The sequence below is a fragment of the Triturus cristatus genome, chromosome 8 (assembly GCF_964204655.1).
Source record: "Triturus cristatus chromosome 8, aTriCri1.1, whole genome shotgun sequence".
NCBI classification, from domain to species: domain Eukaryota; kingdom Metazoa; phylum Chordata; class Amphibia; order Caudata; family Salamandridae; genus Triturus; species Triturus cristatus.
The window spans coordinates 1,682,273,606-1,682,299,748 of NC_140591.1; the positions used below are offsets into that span (position 1 = coordinate 1,682,273,606).

A 26,143-nucleotide genomic window follows, 5' to 3' on the forward strand; every position below is an offset into this window, starting at 1 on the left:
GTGCCCCCAGTGCAGTCTTTCTGGCACTCTCAGAGTGCACCCACCCAGCCCCAATAAACTAAAGCCTGTTTGGGAGGTGGTCACACCTCCCTGTGACAGGAAACCTATTGTCAGGCCTTCCTCTGCTCTAGCTTGGCTCAGCAGCAGGAGGGCATACTCATGTCTGTGGCTGGCAGCATCCATTTTGTGAAGCCCAGGTCGAGAAAGCTGGTACCGGGTATACCGGTGTTTCACATAAGTCCATCCAGGAGGGTGGAATCATACCTCCCCCACCAGTTACTGGAGGGGAAGTATGATTCCAAGGTGTTTGACACCAAACACGACATGTTTCTAAGCAGCCGTTTTAAAGTTAGCGTTTACCGCAAGGTTATGATGTACTTGAATATATATGGTTGGCTGCATCACAGACAACCCCCGAGAATAGGTTCCGAAGGCTGTAGAGAGGCCCTACTCATGCAGGGGCACCCTCTCACATGAAACCCAGCGCCCTGCCTTCAGGATTGTTAAAGCCTGCCATAGGGGGGACTGATAGGTTTATATGTGTAGTGATTTAGAATAGACATGGGAACTTATATCTAAGTAAGGGGTGCATGCACCTCCTTACATGGGCTGCTGTAGCATTCCTGTGGTGTCAATTTGAATGGCCTCTCAGGGGTGGCACAATACATGCTTCAGCCCCTGGGAGGCCTCTGGGGTACCTATGCCCTGGGTACATGAGTACCATATACTAGGGACTGATAAGGGTACCCCAGAATCCAATCTGGAGTGTACCTAAAGTACAGACATTGCCATTTTAAGGAGAAAGCAGATAGACTGGGGTCCTAAATAGCAGGATCCCAGTCAGTCTAAGTCAAAAAACAGTGATACAGCAGCAAAAAGTGGGGGTAATCATAAGAGGCAGATCCTACTCTCCTACAAGTGGGTTAGATGAGCTTTGGTGGGTTGAATGTGCCTCAGGGGGTTAGATGAGCCTTAGTGGGTTAGATGAGCCTCGGCAGGTTGAATGAGCCTCAGTGGGTTAGATGAGCCTCAGTGGGTTGAATGTGCCTCAGTGGGTTGAATGAGCCTCAGTGGGTTAGATGAGCCTCAGTGGGTTGAATGAGCCTCAGTGGGTTGAATGATCCTCGGCAGGTTGAATGAGCCTCAGTGGGCTGAATGAGCCTCAGTGGGTTGAATGAGCCTCGGTGGGTTGAATGAGCCTCAGTGGGTTGAATGAGCCTCAGTGGGTTGAATGAGCCTCGGCAGGTTGAATGAGCCTCGGCAGGTTGAATGAGCCTCAGTGGGTTAGATGAGCCTCGGCAGGTTGAATGATCCTAAGTGGGTTGAATGAGCCTCGGCAGGTTAAATGAGCCTCAGTGGGTTGAATGAGCCTCAGTGGGTTGAATGGGCCTCGGCAGGTTAAATGAGCCTCAGTGGGTTGAATGGGCCTCGGTGGGTTGAATGAGTCTCAGTGGGTTGAATGAGCCTCAGTGGGTTAAATGAGTCTCAGTGGATTGAATGAGCCTCAGTGGGTTAGATGAGCCTCGGCAGGTTGAATGAGCCTCAGTGGGTTGAATGAGCCTTGGCAGGTTAAATGAGCCTCAGTGGGTTAGATGAGCCTCGGCAGGTTGAATGAGCCTCAGTGGGTTGAATGAGCCTCAGTGGGTTGAATGAGCCTCGGCAGGTTAAATGAGCCTCAGTGGGTTGAATGAGCCTCAGTGGGTTGAATGAGCCTTGGCAGGTTAAAGGAGCCTCAGTGGTTTGAATGAGCCTCGGCAGGTTGAATGAGCCTCAGTGGGTTAAATGAGCCTCGGCAGGTTGAATGAGCCTCAGTGGGTTGAATGAGCCTCAGTGGGTTAGATGAGTATAAGTGGGTTAAATGAGCCACGGCGGGTTGAATGAGCCTCGGCGGGTTGAATGAGCCTCAGCAGGTTAAATGAGCCCCAGTGGGTTGAATGAGCCTCGGCAGGTTGAATGAGCCTCGGCGAGTTGAATGAGCCTCGGCAGGTTGAATGAGCCTCGGCGGGTTGAATGAGCCTTAGTGGGTTGAATGAGCCTCAGTGGGTTGAATTAGCCTCGGCAGGTTGAATGAGCATCGGCAGGTTGAATCAGCCTCAGTGGGTTGAATGAGCCTCAGTGGGTTGAATGAGCCTCGGCAGGTTGAATGAGCCTCAGTGGGTTAAATGAGTCTCAGTGGTTTGAATGAGCCTCAGTGGGTTAGATGTGCCTCCGCAGGTTGAATGAGCCTCAGTGGGTTGAATGAGCCTCAGTGGGTTGAATGAGTCTCAGTGGGTTGAATGAACCTCGGCAGGTTTAATGAGCCTCGGCGGGTTGAATGAGCCTCAGCAGGTTAAATGAGCCTCAGTGGGTTGAATGAGCCTCGGCAGGTTGAATGAGCCTCGGCGGGTTGAATGTGCATCAGTGGGTTGAATGAGCCTCAGTGGGTTAGATTAGCCTCGGCAGGTTCAATGAGCCTCGGCGAGTTGAATGTGCCTCAGTGGGTTGAATGAGCCTCAGTGGGTTAGATTAGCCTCAGTGGGTTGAATGTGCCTCAGTGGGTTGAATGAGCCTCAGTGGGTTATATGAGCCTCAGTGGGTTGAATGAGCCTCAGTGGGTTGAATGAGCCTCAGTGGGTTTGATGAGCCTTGGTGGATTGAATGAACCTCGGCAGGTTGAATGAGCCTCGGTGGGTAGAATGAGCCTTAGTGGGGTGAATGAGCCTCAGTGGGTTGAATTAGCCTCGGCAGGTTGAATGAGCCTCGGCAGGTTGAATGAGCCTCAGTGGGTTGAATGAGCCTCAGTGGGATAGCTGAGCCTCAGTGGGTTGAATGAGCCTCAGTGGGTTGAATCAGCCTCAGTGGGTTGAATGAGCCTCGGCAGGTTGAATGAGCCTCGGCAGGTTGAATGAGCCTCAGTGGGTTGAATGAGCCTCTGTGGGTTGAATGAGTCTCAGTGGGTTGAATGAGCCTCGGCAGGTTGAATGAGCCTCGGTGGGTTGAATGAGCCTCAGCAGGTTAAATGGGCCTCAGTGGGTTGAATGAGCCTCGGCAGGTTGAATGAGGCTCGACGGGTTGAATGAGCCTCGAAAGGTTGAATGAGCCTCGGCAGGTTGCATGAGCCTCGGTGGGTTGAATGAGCCTCGGCGGGTTGAATGAGCCTCGGCAGGTTGAATGAGCCTTGGCGGGTTGAATGAGCCTTAGTGGGTTGAATGAGCCTCAGTGGGTTGAATTAGCCTCGGCAGGTTGAATGAGCATCGGCAGGTTGAATCAGCCTCAGTGGGTTAGATAAGCCTCGGCAGGTTGAATGAGCCTCAGTGGGTTGAATGAGCCTCAGTGGGTTGAATGAGCCTCGGCAGGTTGAATGAGCCTCAGTGGCTTAAATGAGTCTCATTGGTTTGAATGAGCCTCAGTGGGTTAGATGTGCCTCTGCAGGTTGAATGAGCCTCAGTGGGTTGAATAGGCCTCAGTGGGTTGAATGAGTCTCAGTGGGTTGAATGAACCTCGGCAGGTTGAATGAGCCTAGGCGGGTTGAATGAGCCTCAGCAGGTTAAATGAGCCTCAGTGGGTTAAATGAGCCTCGGCAGGTTGAATGAGCCTCGGCGGGTTGAATGTGCATCAGTGGGTTGAATGAGCCTCAGTGGGTTAGATGAGCCTCGGCAGGTTCAATGAGCCTCGGCGAGTTGAATGTGCCTCATTGGGTTGAATGAGCCTCAGTGGGTTAGATGAGCCTCAGTGGGTTGAATGTGCCTCAGTGGGCTGAATGAGCCTCAGTGGGTTAGATGAGCCTCGGTGGGTTCAATGAGCCTTAGTGGGTTGAATGAGCCTCAGTGGGTTGAATTAGCCTCGGCAGGTTGAATGAGCCTCGGCAGGTTGAATGAGCCTCAGTGGGATGGATGAGCCTCGGCAGGTTGAATGTGCCTCAGTGGGTTGAATGAGCCTAGGCAGGTTGAATGAGCCTCAGTGGGTTAAATGAGTCTCAGTGGTTTGAATGAGCTTCAGTGGGTTGAATGAGTCTTAGTGGGTTGATTGAACCTCAGCAGGTTGAATGAGCCTCGGCGGGTTGAATGAGCCTCAGCAGGTTAAATGAGCGTCAGTGGGTTGAATGAGCCTTGGCAGGTTGAATGAGCCTCGGCGGGTTGAATGTGCCTCAGTGGGTTAAATGAGCCTCGGCAGGTTGAATGAGCCTCAGTGGGTTGAATGAGCCTCAGTGGGTTGAATGAGCCTCGGCAGGTTGAATGAGCCTCGCAGGTTGAATGAGCCCCAGTGGGTTAAATGAGCCTCGGCAGGTTGAATGAGCCTCAGTGGGTTGAATGAGCCTCAGTGGGTTGAATGAGTCTCAGTGGGTTGAATAAGCCTCGGCAGGTTGAATGAGCCTCGGCGGGTTGAATGAGCCTCAGCAGGTTAAATGAGCCTCAGTGGGTTGAATGAGCCTCGGCAGGTTGAATGAGCCTCAGTGGGTTGAATGAGCCTCAGTGGGTTGAATGAGCCTTGGCAGGTTGAATGAGCCTCAGTGGGTTAGATGAGCCTCGACAGGTTGAATGAGCCTCAATGGGTTGAATGAGCCTCAGTGGGTTGAATGAGCCTCGGCAGGTTAAATGAGCCTCAATGGGTTTAATAAGCCTCAGTGGGTTGAATGAGCCTTGGCAGGTTGAATGAGCCTCAGTGGGTTAAATGAGCCTCAGTGGGTTAGATGAGAATCAGTGGGTTAAATGAGCCTCAGCGGGTTGAATGAGCCTCCGCGGGTTGAATGAGCCTCAGCAGGTTAAATGAGCCTCAGTGGGCTGAATGAGCCTCGGCGGCTTGAATGAGCTTCGGCGAGTTGAATGAGCCTCGGCAGGTTGAATGAGCCTCGGCGGGTTGAATGTGCCTGAGCGGGTTGAATGAGCCTCGGCAGGTTGAATGAGCCTCAGTGGGTTAAATGAGTCTCAGTGGGTTGAATGAGCCTCGGTGGGTTGAATGAGCCTCAGTGGGTTAAATGAGTCTCAGTGGATTGAATGAGCCTCGGCTGGTTGAATGAACCTCGGCGGTTTGAATGTATGTGCCTCAGTGGGTTGAATGAGTCTCAGTGGGTTGAAGGAGCCTCAGTGAGTTGAATGAGTCTCAGTGGGTTGAATGAGCCTCAGTGGTTTGAATGAGCCTCAGTGGGTTAGATGAGCTTCGGCGGGTTGAATGAGCCTCAGTGGGTTGAATGAGCCTCAGTGGGTTGAATAAGCCTCGTTGGGTTGAATGAGCCTCAGTGGGTTAGATGAGCCTCGGCAGGTTGAATGAGCCTCGGCGCGTTGAATGAGCCTCAGCAGGTTGAATGAGCCTCGGCAGGTTGAATGAGCCTCGGTAGGTTGAATGAGCCTCAGTGGGTTAGATGAGCCTCGGCGGGTTGAATGAACCTCAGTGGGTTGAATGAGCCTCAGTGGGTTTGATGAGCCTCAGTGGGTTAGATGAGCCTCAGTGGGATAGATGAGCCGCAGTGGGTTAGATGAGCCTCAGTGGGTTGAATGAGTCTCAGTGGGTTGAATGAGCCTCAGTGGGTTAGATGAGCCTCGGGCAGGTTGAATGAGTCTCAGTGGGTTAGATGAGCCTCGACGGGTTGAATGAGCCTCAGTGGGTTGAACGAGCCTCAGTGAATTGAATGAGCCTCGGCGGGTTGAATGAGCCTCGGCAGGTTGAATGAGCCTCAGTGGGTTGAATGAGCCTCAGTGGGTTGAATGAGCCTCGGTGGGTTGAATGAGCCTCAGTGGGTTGAATGAGCCTCAGTGGGTTGAATGAGCCTCAGTGGTTTTAATAAGCCTCAGCAGGTTGAATGCGCCTCGGTGGGTTGAATGAGTCTCTGTGGGTTGAATGATTCTCAGTGGGTTAGATGAGCCTCGGCAGGTTGAATGAGTCTCAGTGGGTTAGATGAGCCTTGGCAGGTTGAATGAGCCTCAGTGGGTTGAATGAGCCTCGGCGGGTTGAATGAGCCTCGGCCGGTTGAATGAGCCTTTGCAGGTTGAATGAGCCTCGGCGGGTTGAATGAGCCTCAGTGGGTTAGATGAGCCTCGGCGGATTGAATGAGCCTCGGTGGGTTGAATGAGTCTCAGTGTGTTGAATGAGCCTCAGTGGGTTAGATGAGCCTCAGCGGGTTGAATGAGCCTCAGTGGGTTAGATGAGCATCGGCGGGTTGAATGAGCCTCGGTGGGTTGAATGAGTCTCAGTGGGTTGAATGAGCCTCAGTGGATTGAATGAGCCTCGGCGGGTTGAATGAGCCTCGGCGGGTTGAATGAGCCTCAGTGGGTTAGATGAGCCTCGGTGGGTTGAATGAGCCTCGGTGGGTTGAATGAGTCTCAGTGGGTTGAATGAGCCTCAGTGGGTTGAATGAGTCTCAGTGGGTTGAATGAGCCTCAGTGGGTTAGATGAGCCTCGGCAGGTTGAATAAGTCTCAGTGGGTTGAATGAGCCTCGGTGGGTTGAATGAGTCTCAGTGGGTTTAATGTGCCTCTGCAGGTTGAATGAGTCTCAGTGGGTTGAATGAGCCTCAGTGGGTTAGATGAGCCTCGGCAGGTTGAATAAGTCTCAGTGGGTTAGATGAGCCTCGGCTGGTTGAATGAGCCTCAGTGGGTTGAATGAGCCTCGGCGGGATGAATGAGCCTCGGCGGGTTGAATGAGCCTCGGCAGGTTGAATGAGCCTCGGCGGGTTGGATGAGCCTCGGCGGGTTGAATGAGCCTCGGTGGGTTGAATGAGCCTCGGTGGGTTGAATGAGTCTCAGTGGGTTGAATGAGCCTCAGTGGATTGAATGAGCCTCGGCGGGTTGAATGAGCCTCAGTGGGTTAGATGAGCCTCGGTGGGTTGAATGAGCCTCGGTGGGTTGAATGAGTCTCAGTGGGTTGAATGAGCCTCAGTGGGTTGAATGAGTCTCAGTGGGTTGAATGAGCCTCAGTGGGTTAGATGAGCCTCGGCAGGTTGAATAAGTCTCAGTGGGTTAGATGAGCCTCGGCTGGTTGAATGAGCCTCAGTGGGTTGAATGAGCCTCGGCGGGTTGAATGAGCCTCGGCGGGTTGAATGAGCCTCGGCAGGTTTAATGAGCCTCGGCGGGTTAGATGAGCCTCGGCGGGTTGAATGAGCCTCGGTGGGTTGAATGAGCCTCGGTGGGTTGAATGAGTCTCAGTGGGTTGAATGAGTCTCAGTGGGTTGAATGAGCCTCAGTGGGTTGAATGAGCCTCAGTGGGTTGAATGAGCCTCAGTGGGTTGAATGAGTCTCAGTGTGTTGAATGAGCCTCGGCAGGTTGAATGAGTCTCAGTGGGTTAGATGAGCCTCGGCGGGTTGAATGAGCCTCAGTGGGTTGAATGAGCCTCGGCGGGTTGAATGAGCCTCGGCGGGTTGAATGAGCCTCGGCGGGTTGAATGAGCCTCGGCAGGTTGAATGAGCCTCGGCGGGTTGAAGGAGCCTCGGCAGGTTGAATGAGCCTCAGTGGGTTGAATGAGCCTCAGTGGGTTGAATGAGTCTCAGTGTGTTGAATGAGCCTCGGCAGGTTGAATGAGTCTCAGTGGGTTAGATGAGCCTCGGCGGGTTGAATGAGCCTCAGTGGGTTGAATGAGCCTCGGCGGGTTGAATGAGCCTCGGCGGGTTGAATGAGCCTCGGCGGGTTGAATGAGCCTCGGCAGGTTGAATGAGCCTCGGCGGGTTGAAGGAGCCTCGGCAGGTTGAATGAGCCTCGGCGGGTTGAATGAGCCTCAGCGGGTTGAATGAGCCTCGGTGGGTTGAATGAGCCTCGGCGGGTTAGATGAGCCTCGGCGGGTTGAATGAGCCTCGGTGGGTTGAATGAGCCTCGGTGGGTTGAATGAGTCTCAGTGGGTTGAATGAGCCTCAGTGGGTTAGATGAGCCTCAGTGGGTTAGATGAGCCTCAGTGGGTTGAATGAGCCTCGGCGGGTTGAACAGTGCACAGCTTCGGGTCTGCCGGATGTGGAGTCTATCCTTGGTTTCAAATGTGCACTCTCTAGATCAGTGGTCTTCAATCTTCTGAATGCCTCGCCCCACTGTGTAATAAAAAAAAAAATCATCACGCCCCTGGAATTTTTCCGAATTATGCGATTAAATTGGCAATGTTTAAAGATGTCCAAACTAATTTAAACATTGCAGTTGAGGTCTGTTACTTCTTTTAAAATGCATTCAACTACATGTATGCCAATCATACAATTCTGGCCAGTCAGGCCTTACTAAAGCATAAAAGATGTTAGTAATGGCCCATTACAGAGTGGATAACTGCCCGTCATTATTTTCACTTAAAGCAAGGTTATCTGCATGATGCGTATCTTGGCCAGAGCCTGGTGCCCCCCTTGGGCCAAATTAAGGTTCCCCCAGTTGAGCCTGCCCCTAGTCCGAAGACCTCCGCTCTAGATCCTACAATGGAAATTGAGGTGAGCTGCATGACTCAAGTCTTAGACACACCAGAGCGCAGGGACATCACCAGGCTATGCTGGAAAGTAGTTCCTGCATCCTTCTATGCTAGCCTGACAGGTCGTACATCCTTCTGTTCAAGTCTGGCAGGTCCTGCATCCTTCTGTGCAAGAAAGTAGGTAACGCATCCTCCTAATAAAGTCTGGCAGGGCCCGCATCCTCCTATGCCAGTCTGAGAGGTCCTGAATCCTTCTATAAACGTCTGGCAGGTCCTGCATCCTCCTATGCTAACCTGACAGGTGCTGCATCCTCCTATAAAATTCTGGCAGGTCCTGCATCCTTCTGCCCACGTCTGGCAGGTCCTCCATCCTTCTGTACACGTCTGGCAGGTCCTACATCCTCCTATAAAGGTCTGGCCGGACCTGCATCCTTCTGTGCATGTCTGGTTGGTCCCTCGTCCTTCTGTGCAAGTCTGGCAGGTCCTGCATCCTCCTATGAAAGTCTGGCATCTCCTGCATCCTTCTGTGTACCCCTGGCAGGTCCTGCATCCTTCTGTGCAAGTCTGGCAAGTCACGCATCCTCCTATGAAAGTCTGGCAGGTTCTTCATCCTCCTATGGAAGTCTGGCTGGTCCTGCATCCTTCTGTGCTAGAAAGTATGTCCTGCATCCTCCTATGCTAGCCTGACAGGTCATGCATCCTCCTACGAAAGTCTGGCAGGTCCTGCATCCTTCTGTGCAAGTTTGGCAGGTCCTGCATCCTTCTGTGCAAGTCTGGCAGGTCCTGCATCCTTCTGTGCAAGTTTGGCAGGTCCTGCATCCTTCTGTGCAAGTCTGGCAGGTCTTGCATCCTTTTGTGCAAGTCTGGCAGGTCATGCATTCTTCTGTGCAAGTCTGGCAGGCCCTGAATCCTTCTGTGCAAGTCTGACAGGTCCTGAATCCTTCTGTCCAAGTCTGGCAGGTCCTGCATCCTCCTATGCTATCCTGACAGGTCCTGCATCCTCCTATGAAAGTCTGGCAGGTCCTGCATTCGTCTGTGCAAATCTGGCAGGTCCTGCCTCCTCTTATAAAAGCCTGGCAGGTCCTCCATCCTTCTGTGCAAGAAAGTAGATCCTGCATCCTCCCATTAAAGTCTGGCAGGATCTTCATCCTCCTATGAAAGTCTGGCTGGTCCCGCATCCTTCTGTGCAAGAAAGTATGTCCCTCATTCTCCTATGCTAGCCTGACAGGTCCTACATGCTCCTGTGCAAGTCTTGCAGGTCCTGCATCCTTCTGTGCAAGAAAGAATGTCCCACATCCTCCTATGCTAGCCTGACAGGTCCGGCATCTTCCTATGACAGTCAGGCAGGTCCTGCACACTTCTGTTTACATCTGGCAGGTCCCCCATCCTTCTGTGCAAGTCTGGCAGGCCCTGCATCCTTCTGTACAAGTCTGGCAGGTCCCTCATCCTTCTTTGAAAGTCTGGCAGGTCCTGCATCCTTCTGTGCAAGTCTGGCAGGTCCTGAGTCCTTCTGTCCAAATTTGGAAGGTCCTGCATCCTTCTGTGCAAGAAAGTAGATTTTGCATCATTCTATGCTAGCCTGACAGTTTCTGCAGCCTCCTGCCAAGTCTGGTAGGTCCTGCATCCTTCTTGTAGGAGAGTAGGATCTGCTTACTATGGTTACCCCCACTTTTTGCTGGTGTTTCACTGTTTTTCGACCTTAGTCTGGCTGTGGCCCTGCTATCCAGGACCCCAGCCTAGCTGCTTCCTCTCTAAAATGGATTCCATGTAGTTTAGGTACACTCCTAATTGGATCCTGGGGTGCCCTTATAAGTCCCTAGTATATGGTATACAATGTACCCAGGGCCTAGGTACCCCAGAGGTCTACCAGGGGCTGAAGCATGTATTATGCCACCCCTGGGAAAGCCACGAAAATGACTCCACAGGTCTGCTACTGCAGCCTGTGTAAGGTGGTGCATGCACCCCTTACGGTGATATAGGCTAACTGTATCCCTACCCATACACACACATATAAACCTATAAGCCACTCCTATGGTAGGCCTTATCAGTCCTGAAGGCAGAGTGCTAGGTTTTTATGTGAGAGGGTGCCCCTAAATGAGCAGAGCCCCTCTGGAGCGTTCGGAGTCATTCTCCAGAGCTGTTTGTGGTGCAGCCTGACCATATACTCTAAAGTGCATTATAACCTCGCGGTAATGCTAACTTTGGAACGGTTGCACAGCAACATGTTGTGTTTGCTGTCAAAAATCTTGGAATCATATCTCCCTGCCAGTAACTGGCGGGGGAGGTATGATTCCTCCCTTCTAGAGGGAGGGATATGACTTCACCGGTATACCCGGTACTGACTTAACCGAGCCCTTGCATCACAAAATGGATGCCGCTGCCACAGATATGAGTCTGGCCTCCTGCTGCTGACTGAAACTCCGGTAGGGGAGGCCTGGACAATAGGATTCCTGTCACAGGGAGGTGCAACCACCTCCCAGACAGGCTTTAGTGTATTGGGGCTGAGCGGGAGCACTCCAAGAGTGCTTTGAAGTCTGCACTGGGGGCACATGTGGTGTCCCTGTGCATAATCCGGTTCACAGCAGTCCCAGGGGCTACCAGCCCCTGCTCTGGCGCAAAACTGGACAAAGGAAATGCGTGTAACCACCCCTCTTTCCTGACACTCCCATAGGTGGGTCCCCAAAGTATGTCCAACCCCTTCCTTGGGTATAAAGTAGGAACCCCAGTCCTTAGGACTTTAGATATCCCAGGACGAAACTCTGTAGCTGAGTAACTCCCCTGCTTGGCAGGCACCAACGACGCAATTTGCCGGTCTGCAACTCCGAAGCTCCTGCCGGACTCCGAAGTACCTGCAGCCCAGGAAGAGGATTTTCAGATGACTCAGAGGCTGGACCGAGGTCCCCAGCAAAGCTGAGACCCGCAGCACTCGTGAGTGACGTGGAACTGGAACTCCTGGACACCGTACACATTTCCAACTGCACTGACTTCTCGACGTTGTGAGAAGGTGGCCTGATATATGATGTCCACTAGTTCTAGTGGGCACATTATATCAGTCCAAACAACCCCTTATGGTGAATGGTTAAAGACAACCTTATGTGAAAGCTATGGAGAGCAGTCTTCAGGCTAAGTCTTAAAGGAATGTAAAGCAGCTTGTTTTACCAGTCTATAATCTCTTGAATGATCAAATGAAAAGACAACCACATCAGGTATATATTTAAAATATGGGGGCCCGATTCACAGAACAAACTTAAGACTAAATCCTAAACTTAGTACCATTCTGGTATTCACAGAATGCACCTAGTACTTCTGGTATTCACAGAATGAACTTACTACTTTTGCTATTCACAGAATGAATTTAGTACTTTTGCTATTCACAGAATGGATTTACGACTCCTAAACTTACGTCCGCACTCGGGCCGGAAATTCCGGCCCGGAGGCGGAGCTTCCGGCCCGGAGGCGGGGCTTCCGGGCCGGAGGCGGAGCTTCCGGCCCGGAGGCGGAGCTTCCGGCCCGGAGGTGGAGATTTCAGCCATAGCTAAATCGGCCGGAATCCCCACCTCCGGGCCGGAAGCTCCGCCTCCGGCCCGGAAGCCCCGCCTCCGGGCCGGAAGCTCCGCCTCCGGGCCGGAAGCTCCGCCTCCGGGCCGGAATTTCCGGCCCGAGTGCGGACGTAAGTTTAGGAGTCGTAAATCCATTCTGTGAATAGCAAAAGTACTAAGTTCATTCTGTGAATAGCAAAAGTACTAAGTGCATTCTGTGAATACCAGAATGGTACTAAGTTTAGGATTTAGTCTTAAGTTTGTTCTGTGAATCGGGCCCTATGTATTTAAGATAAAACACACCCCTCTAGTTTCTTTATGAGACTGGAGTTCGAAGTACTAAAGTTACAAGTGATCAAGCATCATTAAAAGCACAAATACACGTTTAGGCCCTAGGGGCGTACCAAACCATATACCAAAAAAGTGGTATAAGAACAACGACTGCAATAGGCACTAGGCCTATTGCCTCTAGAATCACTGGGACCCCAAGGAACCTCCCAAGGTAGTGACACAGGGGACCCATGGGGACTGTATGCAGTGTGAGAACACAACCGCGGGTACCTATTGTCTTCTAGGGGCAATGTCGCGGTTGGAATTTGAAAGATTAGGGACACTTCTAATCGAGTCAGGACCAAACCCTTTTGGACTTAAGAAGTTCTAGGGCTAGCACCCACGTGAGCACCAGAGTACTCGAGTTACCTCACCCAGGGAAGCCGGGTGCATAGGTGTCTTTTGGTGTCAGGTCGCGTCGTCGATTCCAATGGAAGCCTGGAAAGAACTGCTGCTGCCGTGAAGAGGAGAAGTGTCCGAAGAGATCCAAGCCTGGATCTGGGATGTAAGGAACCTGAAAGCAGAGGGGACAGAGTCTGGGTCACTTGCCAGTGACCTAGGGTAGGATGGACCAATGCCCACAGATGTGGGTGCTTCAGGTGAGTTGATGGGTGTCTTGACTCTTCAGCCACGAGGTCCAGGAGGTGTCAACGAAGTCCACGAGCCGGATTCGAACTGTCCCATGAAGTCTGTTGAGTGCTGCGGTGTTGGCGACCAGAATGGACCCAACAAGCCTTGGCAACGGCAAATCACAGGAATGCAGAGAATGGACTGCGGTGCAGACCAGCAAGGTCTGAGGGACTCACCCAGTGAGGGTAGGTCAGGGCACTTCTGGAGCAACCAGGAACACCCAATCAGAAAAGGAGTTGCCTTCGTGGGGACCTGATCGCGAAGGAGCCTCAAGCGGTCGCACTTGGAGCTGGCCCACGGGTCACTCGTGGAGTAGAGGACAACAATCTTTGGTGCAGGAGGTGCTCAAGGCTGGGGTTACTCGGAGCAAAGCACAACTTTGAGGAGGACCAGGAAGATAGTGTTGCTGCAAAGGTTCACGGTGTCCAGCGGTCATGGTTCCATGTCACCCACGATAGCCATGGGCCTCTGCTTGGCTATGGACTCAGGGAAGCCTCGGGGAAGTCTGGAAATCCACCTCTGGGGATGCAGGGACTTCGGCGTCCAGCGGGAGCTTCAGAATTGCAGACGGGTCAGTTGCTTCTTTGGTGCCTGCCAAGCAGGGGAGTCACTCCTTGACCCCAAGGGAGATCTCTTAAGTCTTCTAGTCAGGATAGAACATCGAAGGTGCAGGAAGTACGTTGCAGAGTTTCGTCCAGGGTAATCTAAAGCCCTAGGGACTGGATTCATATACTTATACTAAGTTTAGGGGATGGACTAACTCTGAGGCCCCACCTATGGGTGGGCCAGGAAAGAGGGGTGGTTACACCCATTTCCTTTGTCCAGTTTTGCGCCAGAGCAGGGGCAGGTAGCCCCTGCAACCGGTTTGAACTGGAGTTTGCACAGGGACACCAAGTGTGCCTCAAGTGCAGGACTTCAAAGCATAAGAGAGTGCTCCCGCCCAGCCCCAATACACAACAGCCTGTCTAGGGAGGTGGGGACACCTCCCCTCGACAGGAAACCTATTGTCCAGGCCTTCCCTGCGGAGTTTCGGTCAGCAGCAGGAGGCCAGACCCGTGGCTGTGGCAGAGGCATCCATTTTGTGATGCCAGGGCTCAGGAAAGTCCTACCCGGTTTAGCCAGTTTGAACATGTCTCTCCCTCTAGAAGGGTGGAATGCTACCCCCACCGCCAGGACTGGCGGGGGGGAGGGTAGTATTCCAAAGCGTTTGACACCAAACACAACATGTTTTGATGCAGCCATTCCAAAGTTAGCATTTACCGCAAGGTTATAATGCACTTAAGAGTATATGGTATGGCTGTATCACAGAACAGCCATAAGGAAGTATTTCCGAAAGCTGCAGAGGGGCTCAGCTCATGCTTGGGGACCCGCTCACATAAAACCAAGCACTCTGCCTTCAGGAATGTCAAGGCCTGTCATAGGAGTGGCTTATAGGTTTATATGTGTCTGTATAGGGTAGTGATATAGGTAGCCTATACCACAGTAAGGGGTGCAAGCACACCCTTACCCAGACTGCAGTAGCAGACCTGTGGTGTCATTTTGAAGTGCTTCCCAGGGTTGGCATAATATATGCTGCAGCCCCTAAATACAACAATGTCTCAGCCGGATTCATTAAGACTGATTATATTTGTATGTACAAGACATTACAACAAAAGGACAAAAGGCGAGAGACTTCAAAATTTTGTTAAATGTGCCCTTGGGCATCATATATTTTTTAGAAGACCAAAAAATGCACACAACAGTTGTGACAGCACTGTTAGGCATAAATGCAAAGACAACCCTAAAGAAAAGTGCACATACTGCTCGTGACAGAAGGTGACGGCGCAAGTGCCACCGTGAAAGAAACAACACCACAGCGTATGGCGCAAGAGAAAATACAAAATATATACAAGATAAAAAGGTTCACACAGAAATTATTTCAAATACATAGATTGTCATTTTCAATGTTTTGGAGAACCAAAATTCAAGGTGCGCCTGAAGCGTTTTGGCTGGTGGGCAGGGGTCGACGGCGTTTCGATCCTGTTAAATTAGGATCATCTTCAGGACCAGGGTGGCCTATTTGGAGAGTGCTGTGTGAAGAAATGGAAGTATCAGAGAGGCTGGGGGGAGAGAAAAAGGAGGAGGAGTCGGAAAATATTCAAAAAAGGAGGGAGGAGAAATATGCCCACCTGATGTACGCAAAAATTGGTGCTAGCGCAGAAAAGGGAAGAATCGCTGTAATGGTCGAATAAATATTGGGCAGGGCGTCAGAAATGAGCATCCAGGAGGAATCTAAAAAGAAAAACAAGGTGCCGTGAGTGAAGGAGGGGAAAAAAGGAGGAAAGGTTGGGGGGGGGGAACGGGGGAGGGGGTTGGGGCGGGTTGGTTGGAGCGGGGGTTGTTGGAGGCGAATGCGGAGGACAGGAAGGGGAAAATCAAAACCAAAGCGGGAAAAAACTCACCGGCTGGAGGTGGCAATCGAGGGAAGAAAAGAGTCAGTTGCAGGGATACAACCCTGATCAGGTCTGTCAAGGTTCGAGCAGATACCTATTCAAAGGGGGGGGGGGGGGTAGCGAACAGTGTGATTAGAGAACCTCTGTGTGGAGGCGGAGGTTAGCAAGGAAAGCATGGAGGTGGCAATCGGGGCTTACCTTGTAGCGAATGGAAGAGATATCGATTCTGGAATAAATCCAATGCTTATGGATCACCGGGATGCCACGATCGTGTGCAAAATGCAGCCGGTGTCTTGGACAGGAAACTGTAGGACTGGCTTTGTAAAAGGAAATGCGTGCGCCGGGGGTGATGACCCAGGGGGCGCTAATTGGTTCACCGGGAAGGGTGCAGAGCGTAACTAGGGACACCGGTGAGAGATGTCCGTGTGGAAGGAAAGGGAAACAGAAAAAGTGCTCGAGAATTAAGTAATGGCAGAGGTCCAAAAGAAGAAAGACCCGTGATGGTTTCAAAATTACGGAATGTGTACAAAATTGAAACAAGTTGTAAATTCAAACAACTAAGCGCAAAACATTCAAGGACTGTGGGTATAACAGGGTACATAACTATAAAGGGGTAGTTGACATAATACATAAACAATATTTGAGAATCATGTAAAATTACAGGGATACAATGTGTGAAGTATCATGATGTAACACATAATATTGGAGTACACGGCTAAGTGCATAGCAGGTGTACTAGTGAACAGGGAATTGAAGTTGATGACAGATACATCACAGGCAAGCAAGGGTACAACATAGCCAGAGTCATGAGATATCAAGTTGGGAATAGAATGGTGCTATTCCACTCATCAATAGTGTTCAAACCCTGGTTAACGGAGTTGCAGCGTGTTATCCATTTGCACTCACTTTTATTCAATAGAGATTGTAGATTGCCACCTCAAAGTGGAAGGCGAGGTTGGTCAATTACTTGCCATTTTGTGTCAAGTTCATTGTGATTCATCTCAAGATAGTGAGTTACCAGGGGGCTGTAATGATTTTACAATGTATCCTGCTTTTGTGTTGAATAATTATTTGCTTAACCATCTGTGTTGTCTGACCAATGTAGATAAGATTACACGGGCATTCAATGGCGTAAATCACATTCTGGGAGCGACAGTTGGTGAATGTATTTAGGGTGTGTGATTTGTTGTTATATCTGAATTCCTTGGTGTTGGAGGTCAGTTCACAGACGCTGCATGTCTGGCATTTGTGATGGCCGAGTATAGGTGGTAAACCCCAAGCGACAGTGATGGTATTGGATTTGATAGAGTTGGTAGGCCAAGTGATGGCATGGACCAAATGGTTGGATAAATTGTTCCCTCGTTGAAAGGAGTGGTGGCTCTTGGAAGGATTTGTAGGTTCTCAATAATGTCCAGTTCTGTGAGATGATTTTCTTCACTTGATTACTGCAAGGGCTAAATTTGGATACAAACGGAATGCAAGAGTTTGTTTTCTTGGGTTGGGGTGCGAGTAAAAATTCACGGTGGCAGTACCAAGCCCTTTTGCGTGCACGTGAGATCAATCTTCGTGGATATCCTCTGGCAATCAATTTCTTGAGTAGGACCTCGGACTCCCTGAAGTAGTCCTTGCGCCACTTACAATTCCTACGGATGCGCAGGAATTGGCCATAAGGTAATCCATCTTTAAGTCCACGCGGATGGTAACTCGAGTAGTGTAATAGAGTGTTCCGTTCCGTGGGTTTACGATAGAGTAATGTTCCAATTTTTCCTTCTTCAGCATGAATAGTCAGATCTAGAAACGGAAGGTCATTGGTTCTGTATTCAGAACTGAATTTAAGATGAGGTTGAGAGTTGTTCAGCCAATGGACAAAAGATGTTAAAGTCTCGGCACAACCTTTCCATAGTAGAAGGACGTCGTCTATGTAGCGTCACTACAAGGAAATTTGGGATCTAAACGGATTATTTGGAGTAAGTATTAGACATTTTTCTAGTTTATGGACAAAGAGAATGGCAAAATTTGGGGCAAGGCAAGCGCCCATAGAAACACCCTTGATTTGTAGGTAGAATTCATCTTGATAAAGAAAATAGTTATTTTCCAGAGCAATGTGCAAAAGGTCCATGATGAAGTCTGTGGGGATAAGGGTAGGTCTTGGTCTGCTTTCAAGTAATTCACAAATGGCTAAGAGACCCTCATCATGAAGAATGTTCGTGTATAGAGATTCTATATAAAGGCCCGCCATTAGTTCTGTCTCGATATCATAAGGTCTATCTTCGATGGTCTTAATCAGATCCATACTGTCTCGTATGAAGGTATCTGTGAGAGGGACAAATTCTTTAATCACTGTGTCTATATATTTGCCCAAAGGTTCTAGAACAGACCCACAACCAGAGACGATAGGTCTACCGGGGGGGTTAGTGATATCCTTGTGGATCTTTGGCAAGACGTAGATCACTGGTGTGCGTGGATGTGGGTTTTTGAGGAAAGTGAATTCTTTGGTGGAAATTATATTTCTGGTCTGTGCTTGCTTTGTGATGCGTTGAATTTTGCTTTTCAGGTCTGGGAGTGGATCCTGGGTAAGCTTAAGGTAATGAGCAGTATTTGAGAGTTGTCTTTTAATCTCAAGATCATCTTTGTCATTGTCCATAACTGCGATACCCCCTGTTAGACCTGGCACCTTGGCGTGAGTCTCCCTTCCTCTTTTTGTCGCTGTGCCTCATGTGTTTTTATGGTGTTGGCCGCTCAGCGCGCTGTGCCACTGCCAACCAGTGTCACGGTGCGAGTGCTCCCTATGTAAATTATATATGTTGGTTGGATTCCATGATTGGATTGTTTGATTTACTATCAGACCCCAGTAAAGTGCGCCAGGAGCGCCAGGGCATGTAAAGGCAAACACCGCTGGTGGGCTTGCAGCACAGGTTGTGCCACCCACAGATGCGGCCGGTAAAATACGTCTAAGGTCTGCCATCGCAGAACCTGCGTGCAGTCTGGTACTGACACGCCGACCGACAAGTGCCCACACTTGCCGGTCCCTGAAACCTTCCCTTAGCTGCATGTTAGTCACCCCTCTGGTAGGCCCACGGGCAGGGTGCATTGAACGCCTAAGGTAGGACAAGCCTGGATGCGTGGCAGGTCCTAGTAGTGAATTACCGCCATCTCGTTGTTCACTACTGCAAGGCTACCCTGTTCTCATAGGCCAGTATGGGCGGCCTGGATTATTACACCCTATGATCCTAACCGACCCAGGGAACATGGTAGGAGATCGAGTTTAGTATGCCTGAACTCGGAATAATAGGGTACACCTTTTCGCAAGGTTTATTTTAATATTCCGGGTTTGCAAATGCCGCTTTTAGAAAGTTGGCCTTTGCTTGCCTAAACCTTTCAGCCGCCTCTGCGTGTTGTGTATCTGATGTCTGGCTGGTGTGAGTGACAGGGCTGGGGGAACCCAGATGGGCAGGGCTAGGTAGCCTGGTATGAATAGGACGATCGACAGGTAGATGGGTGGGAGGAGTGCTCCTAGGTTCTGAATAGGACAGTGCTCCGCTACCTCGATGCCGGCTCCACCCCCTGTGGAGCGTCTGATGACTCTGCCCTGCACTCTGAAAGGAGAAGCCTGCATCACGTAAACAAAGTGCTCAGAAACCGGACTGAACTAGGCAAGGGCCCCCCTGGCCTGGGAGAACAAAAGATTTGTGGTATAAATGGAGGAGCCCTGCTCCTAAGAAACTAGATCCGCTTTTGACCAAGAAGAATCTCTGCCTGAGGAGGAGGCACCGGGAAAGCTGTAGGAGGAAGACTGTCCCTATCCTGGGGGGATTGGCCTGCAGTGGTGACCTTGCTGCCAAAGGAGAGAAGAGAAACTGTTGCTGAAGACTTTTACTTTACTTTTACTTTCAAGACTTGTGCTTTTCCAAAACGATCTCCAAGGGCTTGGAACTGAGCTTGCCCCCTGAACTGAGCCCCAGGACCATTGGGCTCTACCTGATCTTCACTCGCCTGCTGCTGGACTGTGGTGTCCTTTCCCTCGCCGGAGCTGTGACCCTCGTGCCCAGTCCCTCCCTGAGCCGTGACCAGGACTGCTTAGCCGCCCCCGCCTTGGGAAGAGCCTCGCTCGATCGGAGCCGCTCCCCCTACGCTGTGCTGGGCTGCCCCGTCACCTCGCTCGTTGGAGGCTCGCTGTGCACCTTCACCCTCCCGCCGGAATCGGCGTTTGTGAGCATCTCCAAGCCTCGGACGGCCCGGACGCATCTGCGTGCCCGGCTGCCCCGCTTTGTTCACCCGCCACCTACAACACCCCACTCTTGTCGTGAGCCTGAAGATCAGACACCCTCGTGAAGTGTGGGAGCCCCGGACGCCGCCTCGCTCTCCTGTCGAAGAGCCGCTGAAATCCCGCACCCGCCTTTGCGTCAAGAAACAAGGTACTGTACTTACGAACTCGACCGCGAGCTCGCATCGGATCCAGGGTCCGCAACGTTCCTATTTCCCTGTCATCTGCTGTGTGCTCCCTGGGCGCTGCCTCAGCACGAAGTGCGCTGAGGCCTACAGTTACCTTGTGCCCGCCTAAAGAACTTTCCGTAAAACCAAGAGAACTTGACCGTATTTCCAAGAATTGTGGCCCCATCAGTTCAACGTTACTGGGCCTTGTATTTGAATCTGCTGAAACTACATAAAAGCTTATTTTTATATACTTCCTGATTGGTGTCCGTTTGTGGTGCATGCAAGGGGTTTACTGTATGTGTAATTGCATTTGCTTAACCGTGTACGCCTGAGACTTAGCCTAGACTGCTCGCGCCACGCACCTAGAGGGTGAGCAGGGGTTATTCTGGGGAGTCATCCTTCGCCCTGACAAGAAGTAAAGGGTCCCTGCTTGTTGTGGGTTCACACCTGCGTCAACCAGAGGCCCCTCATTTCTAACACCCCCGCCTTTATCATGCTGGTTTAATGGTTAAATCAGATCTTGTTTTGAGATTAAGTAGAGCCTGTTTTTCAACGAGGGGTAGGTTGTAAGGAACATGTTCAAATCGTCTTTGTACCTCTGCGATCTCGTTCAGGACTATGCGCTCAAAGGAAAGTATTTCCGGGGGCATGGTATACGAAGGTGGGTTGAAGGTGGAGGGAGGATGAAAACGTGGTATGTTAGAGTAGGTAGAATCCGGTTTGTCCGCAAAGAAATGTCGGAGTCTGATTCATCGAAAGAACTGTAGTAAATGTGTGTGAAGCTCAAAGAAATTGCTGCGTTCAGTTGGTACAAAACTTAAGCCTCTGCTAAGTAGTTTAATTTCATCATTGGAAAGGTTGTGTTTAGAGAGATTGAATATGGGTATCAACTCTGAGTTGGTATTGATATCAGGGATGTTGGGTTCCAGGTCTGTGGAGATGTCACTGAGGGAATCAGTGGGGGGGATTATTGGTGGGGACCCCATCGATAGAACTTGTTTCTTGTTTGCCTCTCTCTGGAGTATTGATTTTGGTAGTTGTTGCGTATTCGTGGACGGTTCTGGCCGCGTCCGCGGCCTTGTTCTAAAAAACCGGTTGGTAACAAAGGTGGGGGTCTGTTGATGTTTCTGGAGATGCTAGGTTCGTCGTTTGAGTCAGAGTCTTCAATTGAAGTATTAGAGGAATCAGAAAAAGTGATATGCTGGTTGTTTCGGAATCTTCCCCAGTTGCGTGTTCTGGGTGGGTTATAAGGAGTATTGTAGAATTCGTCCTTAAGATAAGGATAGTTTTTTTCTATGTTGTAGTATTTGATATCTCTTTGAATTTTAGTAATTTTTTTATTGAGTTCAAATGTATTGAAAGTGGCTATAGTGGAGTTGATTTTATCAAGTAGATTTTTTGCTTCTGGGATAGAACTGTCCTCTAAGATGGCCCCTAGTAGGCCTCTGAGGTACCTATGCCCTAGGTACATAGTATACCATGTACTAGGGGCTTATAAGGCACTCCAGAATCCAATTAGATATGTACCTAATGTACATGGAAACCATTTTAGAGAGGAAGCAGCTAGGCTGTGGTCCTGATTAGCAGGGCCACTGCCAAACTAAGGTCGAAAAACAGTGAAACACCAGCAAAAAGTGGGGGTACCTATGTGATGCAGATTCTACTCTGCTACACAACTCCCCCCCCCCCCCCAAACGCAGGGACATTAAACTAACCTTGACCAGTTGAGTCTTCATGTTCTAAGTGGAAATACCTAGAGAGTCCATCTGAATTGGCATGTTAACTCCCAGGTCTATGTTCCACTGTGAAGTCCATACCCTGTAGGGAAATGGACCACCTATGCAGTTTGGGGTTTTCCCCCTTCATTTGTTTTAGCCATAAGAGGGGCTTATGGTCTGTCTGAACAAGGAAGTGAGTACCAAACATGTATGGCTTCCAACTTCTTCAGAGCCCAAACCACAGCAAAGGCCTCCCTCTCAATGGCTGACCAACGTTTCTCTCTAGGGGTCAGCTTTCTGCTTATGAAAGCTACTGGCTGATCCTGACCTTCTTCATTCAATTGTGACAGTGCAGCCCCAACCCCCAATTCAGATGCATCAGTTTGAACAATGAACGTTTTGGAGTAGTCAGGACTCTGCAGAATGGGAGCAGTACACGTGGCCTGCTTCAGGTCATCAAATGCCTTTTGACAGCTAGCTGTCCACTGAACCTTTTTGGGCATTTTCTTAGAAGTTAAGTCATTCAAGGGGGTCACTATTGATCCATACCCTTTGAAAAATCTCCTGTTGTGCCCAGTCATGCATAAGAAGGCTCTCACCTGAGTCTGGGTAGTTGGAGCAGTCCATTCCATTATGGTCTGGATCTTGCTCTGCAATGGTTGAACCTGGCCTCCACCTACAAGGTGGACCAGGTACACAACCTGACTCTGCCCTATCTGGCACTTAGTAGTCTTGATAGTTAGGCCTGCTTTTTGCAGGGACTCTAAAACATTCCTTAGGTGGACCAGGTGATCCTCCCAGGTGGAGCTAAAGACAGCAATATCATCTAGATATGCGGCACTAAAGGCTTCCAAGCCGGTGAGAACTGTATTCACCAACCTTTGGAAAGTGGCAGGTGCATTCTTCAAACAAAATGGCATTATCACAAATTGATAGTGCCCACTAGGGGTAGAAAATGCTGTCTTTGGCTTTGCATCATCAGCTAGTCTGATCTGCCAGTGGCCAGCTGTCAAGACAAATGTGCTAAGGTACTTGGCTGAGGCCAAAGTATCTATAAGCTCATCTGCCCTTGGTATTGGATGGGCATCAGTCCTGGTGACTGCATTGAGACCCCTGTAGTCCACACAAAACCTCATCTCTCTTTTTCCACCACTGGTGTGAGGTTTTGGCACAAGGACCACTGGACTAGTCCAAGGGCTATCTGAGGGTTCAATCACACCCAGATCCAACATTTTCTGGACATCTGTCCTGATACAGTCCCTGACATGGTCAGGTTGCCTATAAATCCTATTTTTAATAGGAAGACTGTCCCCAGTGTCCACTTCATGAGTGCACCAGGTAGTCTGACTTGGAGTCAGTGAGAACATGTGTCTTTACTGATTGAGAACCTGTCTGCAATCAGTTTGCTGCTAGGCAGTGAGGCTGCCTGTCAAGGCTACACCATCAACTGACCCATCATCAGGGTTCTATGAGAGGAGGTCAGGGAGTGGGTCACTCTCTTCCTCCTGTCCCTCGTCAGTTGCCATGAGCAAGTCCATGTCAGCCCTGTCCACGTATGGCTTAAGCCTGTTGACATGGAGAACCCTATGGGGACTCCTGGGAGTTCCTAGGTCTACTAAATAAGTAGCCTCTCCCTTCTGTTCAACAACAGTGTGGGGTTCACTCCATTTGTCCTGGCGAGCTGCTGGGGCCACAGGCTCCAACACCCACACTTTCTGTCCTGGCTGATAAACAGTCAGTACAGCCTTTTGGTCATGTCAGGCGTTTTGCAGTTCCTGGCTAGCCTCAAGGTTTTTGTTTGCCTTTTTCATGTACTCAGTCAACCGGGAGCGGAGACCAAGTACATAGTCCACTATGTCTTGCTTTGGGAGCTTGAGAGGTATATCCCATCCTTCCTTCACCAAACACAATGGGCCCTTGACAGGGTGACCAAACAGAAGTTCAAATGGGCTGTAGCCAACCCCCTTCTGAGGCACCTCCCTGTATGCAAATAAAAGGCAGGGCAAGAGCAGGTCCCATTTTCGCTTAAGCTTCTTTGGGAGTCCTTTGATCATGCCCTTTAAGGTTTTGTTGAATCTCTCAACTAAACCATTTCATTGTGGGTGATAGGGTGTGGTGAATTTGTAATTCACTCCACACTCCTTCCACATAGCAGTTATGTAACTTGTTATAAAGTTAGTCAGATACTACCTCCTTAGGAAAACCTACTCTTGAGAACACACTCAAGAGAGCTCTTGCAACTACAGGTACTGTAGTGGTCCTTAGGGGAATTGCTTCTGGATACCTGGTGGCATGATCCACTACCACCAGTATAAACTGTTCCCAGATGCTGTTTGGGGATCCATGGGACCAACAATGTCAATCCCTACCCTTTCAAAGGGCACCCCCACCACAGGTAGTGGTATCAGGGCGGCCTTTGTAGAGCCACCTGCTTTCCCACTGGCTTGGCAGGTTACACAGGAGCGACAAAACTCCTTTGTGTCTTCAGACATGTGTGGCCAGTGAAAGTGAGGAACAATTCTGTCCAAAGTCTTGTTCTGGCGTAAGTGTCCTGCTAGGGGAATATCATGGGCTAGTTTCAATAGGTAGCCCCTAAACTTCAGAGGTATAACCAACCTCCTAGATGCACCAGGCTTGGGGTCTCAACTCTCTGAGTATAGGAGTCCATCATCCCAATAAACTTTATGGGTGCCACTAGCATTCCCAGCAGCCTCATCAGTAGCTTGCTGTCTTAGGGTTTCAAGAGAGGGGGAGGTTTTCTGTTCCTGGCTCAGATCAGACCTGAAAGGGCCCCCTGACCCCAAGAACTCAACCTGGTCAGGTTCAAGCTCCTCTGGTACAGTTCCTTCTGCAGGCTCAAGATCATCTCCTTGAGGAGACTGATCAACATCCTGAGACAGGTGGGAAGGCTCTGCCTTAACCCTACTGCTCCTCCTCTTGTGAGGAACCTGGTCCATTATTCCAGAATCCAGGGCCTGTCCAGCTTTTGACATTTTTGCCTGTGATCTAGTCAAAGCAAAGACATGTGCAGGGATCCCTAACATTTCTGCATGTGTTCCTGATCATTGCCAAGCAAGCATTGAACGGGTAGTTCCGCACTTACCACAACCTTCTTCAGGCCAGTTACTGTAGGAGAGTAGGATCTGCACTTGTGTTGCCCCCACTTTTTTTCTGATGTATACACTGGTTTCTGGCTATAGTCTGGCTGGGTCCCTGCTAATCAGGGCCCCAGTCTAACTGATCTCTCTAAACAACTTGGTGTGCATATTAGATGCACTAGTGATTGGATACTGTGGTACCTTATGAGCCCCTAGTATATGGTACCTTAGTTACCTAGGGCATTGGTACTTCACAGGCCTACCAGGGGCTGCAGCATGTATTGTGCCACCCCTGGGAAGCACTCACAATCTGACACCACAGGCCTGCTACTGCAGCCTGTGTGAGGTAGTGTTAGCACTCCTCACTGAGGTATAGGTTCCTACATCTCACCATACACACACATATAAACCTATCAGTCACCCCTATGGAAGGCCCTATCAATCCCAAGGGCAGGGTGTTTGGTTTACTATCTGAGGGGGTGCTTCTGCCTGAGCAGGACCCCTCTGCAGCTGGCAGAGTCTATTCTCTGCTGCTGTTTGTGGATGCGGTTAAACCATATACTCTTAAGTGCATTATAACCTCGCGGTAAATGCTAACTTTGGAATGACTGCATCAAAACATGTTGTGTTTGGTGTCAAACAACTTGGAATCCTAACCCCACACCAGCAACTGGTGTGGGAGTAGGATCCCACCCTTCTAGAGGGGACGACATGTACCTACTGAGATAACACGGTAGAAATCATCTAGAGCCCTGGCATCACAAAATGGATGCCACCAGCACAGACACCGGGCTGCCCTCCTGCTGCTGACCGAAACTCGCAGTGGAGGGAGCCCAACAAAGGGTTTCCTGTCACAGGGAGGTGTCACCACCTCCCAGACAGGATTTAGTGTATTGGAGCTGGGTGGGTGCACTCTTAGAGTGCTTTGAAGTCCTGCACTGGGGGAGCAGTAGGCTCCTCTGTGCATATGCCAGCTCAAACCGGTTCAGGGGCTACCTGCCCCTGCTCTGGCGCAAAACTGGACAAAGGGAAGTGGGTGTAACCACCCACTACCCTGACCCTCCTAGAGGAGTGGTCATAGAGCTAGTCCCTCCCATCTTTTCACTATAAGATACCACACATTGCCAATGCAATCTAGATTACCCCTGGACGACGCTCTACTAAGAAGAATCCTGGCCCTTCGAAGTTCCACTATCTCTGGAAGACTGAAGAATCTCCCTTGGAGTCAAGGAGTGACTCCCCTGCTTGGCAGGCACCAAAAACTCTCTACTACGGTTGCAAACTTTACCGCTCCCGCCGGAGCCCGAAGTCCCTGCGTCCCCTGAAGTGGATTTCCTGACCTCTCGACGGCCATTTTGAGTCCTGCAAAGCTGTGGCATCTGGACCCCACGAGTGACGAGGAACAGCAATGCCAGGGAACCGTGCACTGATTTCGAGTGCAAGACCTAATCTACGTCCAACGAAGTTGTGCTTTAGACCACTTGTTGTCCAAGTCCCTAGCAGGTCTAGTACCGAATTTCAGCGGCCTACCCTGTCCCGAGTGACCGTGGGCTGTTGTTAAACTTTTCCTGCAAAGACGTCTTCGCGGTTGCTTGCCCGTTGGCAAGCAACTCACC

At 50.4% G+C, this 26,143-nt stretch overlaps 1 protein-coding gene across 2 annotated transcripts in view; it reads left to right on the forward strand.

The window, feature by feature from the left end:
- Positions 1-26,143, forward strand: part of LOC146808596 (tyrosinase-like) — a 414,148-nt gene that overhangs the window by 86,406 nt on the left and 301,599 nt on the right. Inside the window, exon 2 of one of the 2 annotated variants that reach the window (XM_085623618.1) lies at positions 17,832-17,861. The exons of the other annotated variant lie outside the window; for it this stretch is intronic. The gene's annotated coding sequence lies outside the window, so the exon portion shown is untranslated. The remainder of the gene's footprint in view (positions 1-17,831; positions 17,862-26,143) is intronic. 2 annotated transcript variants of the gene reach the window in all.